Below are 4,714 nucleotides of genomic sequence, written 5' to 3'. Positions count from 1 at the left end.
TCATTAGGTCATACTACAAAAGCCTATATGCTACAAAATTTGAAAATCTAAATGAAATGGACAATTTTCTTGATAGATTCCATCTTCCAACATTAAGTCAAGATCAGGTAGAAAGACTGAACAGCCCTATATCCCCCAAGGAAATTGAAGCAGTCATTCACAGTCTCCCCTCCAAAAAAAGCCCTGGGCCAGATGGTTTCAGCGCGGAATTCTACAAGACCTTCAAAGAAGTGCTCACACCAATTCTCCTCAAACTATTCCACAAAATAGAAACAGAAGGTACATTACCAAACTCATTCTATGAAGCAATAGTCACCCTGATACCTAAACCACACAAAGACCCAACAAAAAAAGAGAACTTCAAACCTATCTCTCTTATAAACATTGACGCAAAAATACTCAATAAAATACTTGCAAACCGAATTCAAGAACACATCAAAGATATCATCCACCATGACCAAGTAGGCTTCATCCCAGGCATGCAAGGGTGGTTCAACATACGGAAATCCATCAATGTAATCCACCACATAAACAAACTGAAGGAGAAAAACCACATGATCATCTCCTTAGATGCTGAAAAAGCATTTGACAAAGTCCAACACCCATTCATGTTTAAAGTCTTGGAGAGATCAGGAATACAAGGCACATATCTAAACATAGTAAAGGCAATATACAGCAAGCCTATAGCCAACATCAAACTCAATGGAGAGAAACTTAAATCAATCCCACTGAAATCAGGGACAAGACAAGGCTGCCCACTCTCTCCCTACCTCTTCAACATAGTACTTGAAGTCTAGCCAGAGCAATAAGACAACTAAAGGAGATCAAGGGGATACAAATCAGAAAGGAAGAGGTCAAAGTGTCACTATTCACAGATGATATGATAGTATATATGAGCGACCCCAAAAATTTAACCAGAGAACTCCTCCAGTTGATAAACACCTTCAGCAAAGTGGCAGGATACAAAATCAACTCAAAAAAATCAGAAGCCCTCCTGTATACCAAAGACAAAAGGGCCGAGAAAGAAATTAGGGAAACAACACCCTTCACAATAGCCACTAACCACATAAAGTACCTTGGGGTGACACTAACCAAGCAAGTGAAAGACCTGTTTGAGAAAAACTTCAAGTCTCTGAAGAAAGAAATCGAAGAAGATCTCAGAAGATGGAAAGATCTCCCATGCTCATGGATTGGTAGGATTAACATTGTGAAAATGGCCGTTCTGCCAAGAGCAATCTACAGATTCAATGCAATTCCCATCAAAATACCAACTCAATTCTTTACAGACCTTGAAAAAAAGATTCTCAGCTTTTTCTTTAACGTTTCCATATTTGAAGGCTTATTATTTTTTATGGGTTAATACTGACATGATGCAAATGAGTTTATAAATAGTGCAGGATTCACCAGGAAGTTATAAGTAGCCAATTTTTCCTCTAACCCTTAATGGACTCTGATTTTTACGTTTCTACAACTTGAACACGAAATACTTTAATTAATGTTCTTGTTGCTTTCACTTTATAGGATAAACTGTAAAAAAGCTAGGAGAACTGCAGAATTTCTTTCACAAGTGCTCCCCCTATTTCTGGATTATAGTTCATTCCAGATATAGTCAAGTTGACAACCAAGAATAGCCATCACACTAATTACTGCACAGCACCCAGTATTACTAGAGAACCCACCATGCTGACCAGCCTTTCATCACACTTAAGAGCTTCTAGGTACCTTTCTGCTTCCTGGTATCACATTCAGGATGATCTTTTCTAGTTCCATCCACTTGGTCGCAAATTTCATGATTTCCTTGTTTTGAATTGCTGAATAGTATTCCATTGTGTAAATGCACCACCATTTCTGTATCCATTCCTCAGTTGAAGGACATCTAGGTTGTTTCCAGATTCTGGCTGTTATGAATAAAGCTTCTATGAATATAGTTGAGCAATTGTCCTTGTTTTATGGTTGAGCATCTCTTAGATATTGCATGGTATAACTCACTTTTAAGTGGCTATTTGCCATATAATATAGGATAAACATACTAAAATCTACAGTCCTAAAGAAGCTAAACAAGGGGAAGATGCTTAATCCTCATTCAGAAGGGCAAACAGGACAGACATCAGAAGTAGGAGAAGGCAGGGAACAGGGAAAGAGCCTTCCACAGAGAGCTTCTGAAAGACTCTACCAAGCAGGGGCTCAAAGCAGATGCTGAGACTCAAAGCCAAACTTTGGGCAATATGCAGTGAATCTTATAGAAGGGAGAGATAGAAAGACCTGGAAGGGACAGGAGCTCCACAAGAAGAGCAACAGAGCCAAAAATATCTGGGCATAGGGTGGCCTGCAGAGGCTGATGAATCAACAAAGGACTGTACATGACAAGGACCTAGACCCCCTCTCATATATAGCCCATGGGCAACTCAGTTGCTGTCGGGGTTCCCTAGTATGGGGAATAGGGACAGTCACTGGCATAAACTTGGTTGCCTGCTCTTTGATCATGTCCCCATGGCGAGGTGGCCTTAAAAGGCCACAGAGGAAGAAGATGCAGACAGTCCTAATGAGACCAGATAGGCTAGCATCAGGTCAGGTAGTAGGGAAGGAGGGCTTCCCCAAATACTGGACTACGGGAAGGATATATAGGGGGGGAAGAGGGAGGGAGGATGAGACTGAGAGATGAGGGAGAGGGCTACAGCTTGGATACAAAGTGAATAAGTTGTAATTAATAATAATAATGATAATAACAATATTAATAATAGAGGAAAAAGAACTTCTACCTTGAATGGGCTCTCAATGCAACTTACCCCTTCAGCCTTCTTCGTAGGGTTGCTATTTCTCCATTCTTTTCATTAGTTTTCCTACAATTGCTCCTTTACTTTGAATTCAGGTGATGGCTATAACTTTCTTTTTTTTTTTTTTTTTTTTCTTTTTAAGAAGACAGAATCTAGGGGACTGGGATGGGATGATGGCTCACCTGGCAGTGTCCTTTGTATGCTTTTGGGGGCAAGCATCAGTGCATATCTGTAACCAAATCAGTGCTGAGGCAGGGTCAGGGACTAGCAATTCCCAGGGCTCACTAACCAGCCAGTCTACATGAATTGGGGAGCTCCACTTCAATGAGAGACAATGGCTCAAAAAATTAAGGAGGAGAAGAACTGAAGAGGATAGTAGACACTGATTTCTGGTCTCCATCTACATAAACATAGCATAACCACCTGTCCCCACATGTACAGGTATGCCTGTGAGGAGACAGACCGACAGACACACACACACGAATGAAATGATCTCGAAATTCCTTAGATTCTCACTATTGAATCTGCACATCTTTTCAGGCTTAACTGGCTACCTTCCATGCGTGTGGTGTCTCCACACTCTACCAAGTCCGTTTTTCTACTTCCTGACCTACATACACTGCTGTGCTCTAGGACTCAGTCTTCAGTCCTTTTATTCCATCTTTTCCCTCTTTGTTCCCACAGTTTGCTGTTTGTTTCATTCATTTTTTTTTACATTGACCTCCCAAATTTATACCGCCTTTTCTGTCCTTTGATGCTCACCTTAGCTTACTATTTGGCACCTCTGCATGGATCTTGTATGTAGGGCTCTAGTGTTAATTGTCCCTGGAGCTTCATGCTCTCCTGCTGCATCTTCTTCACTTCAGATGCAAATACAGCTCCCGCTGAGGCCGTGGAGTCAATGCAGTTGGCCTTAACGGAAATCACGAAGTGTCCTCCATTCCATAGGAAGGTGTAGGCAGTCAAGGCCCCAATCCGGGTTTGGTCTGGCTGGGCTGCATCAGCGAAGATCACATCCACCATCGCGATAAGCGTGCGGTACTTGTGTGGGTGCCAAGCATCGTCAATTACAGGGATGGTGTTCCTCTTCTTGACCAAGCTGATGAGGTCACGGCCAGAGCGGTGGGAGAACTCAACTGCACAGAACGGACCCTTCCGGCCGACAACATCAGACAAGTGGGAGACTGTGGTGCCCGAGGCTGCACCAAGGTAGAGCACCTTGGCGCCCCGCCTTGATGTGGATCTGGTCTATGCTGCCTAGGATTGCTGCTGCCAGCTTGGAGCGGAAGGGTTTCCAGGCTCGGAACTCAATCTTGACATCTCTCTCTGAAATAGACTTTCTTCTCTCCATACACGGGTCCTCCAGGGACCAGATTCTTAGTGAGAAGAGCATCCTCCTTTCTGCGATAGATAAAGACGCCTTCATGCCAGTGTGGTTCCACCATCACATTCTTCCCTGACTGGTTTCCTCGTTTGCCTCCCAGGCCAGCACCTTGACCCCCGTTGTCCCCAGACTGGAAGCCTCCAACTTGGCCTCAGCCTCCTCCTCTGCCTCCTCCGCCTAGGCCTCCTTCTCTACTGCCTCTGTCACCAAAGCCTCCTCTGCCACCAAAGCCGCCACACGGGTGCTGAAGCCTGGTTTCATTACTGTGTTCTAGTCGCGTGGCTCCAGCAATCTGAGGCGTCCCCCAACTCCACAAGTAGAAAGGAACACATCTAATTATTTTCTTCATCATATACATTTCAATGCTATTAATTTTCAGCATAGCTTCTAGGCTTCAAAGCAGACAGACAATACCATAAGAAATAATAATAACACAATATAGAAAGATAATACAATTTTCCCTCTCCCTCAGTGATGATGAAATGACATAATGGTTTTTCCCATATTATAATTTCTTAAATTTATTTTTATTTTTTACAATTTATTCACTATGTAT

At 42.7% G+C, this 4,714-nt stretch overlaps 1 pseudogene; it reads right to left on the bottom strand.

Moving 5' to 3' along the window:
* Nucleotides 1-3,545: 3,545 nt before the first annotated feature.
* Nucleotides 3,546-4,419, bottom strand: LOC129691883 (rRNA 2'-O-methyltransferase fibrillarin-like; annotated as a pseudogene).
* Nucleotides 4,420-4,714: the final 295 nt, after the last annotated feature.

The sequence above is a fragment of the Psammomys obesus genome, unplaced genomic scaffold, assembly GCF_907164565.1.
Source record: "Psammomys obesus unplaced genomic scaffold, mPsaObe1.curated_primary_1811, whole genome shotgun sequence".
NCBI lineage: Eukaryota > Metazoa > Chordata > Mammalia > Rodentia > Muridae > Psammomys > Psammomys obesus.
Note: the sequence above shows the minus strand (reverse complement) of the source record. Positions and strands in the feature narration are given on the sequence as shown.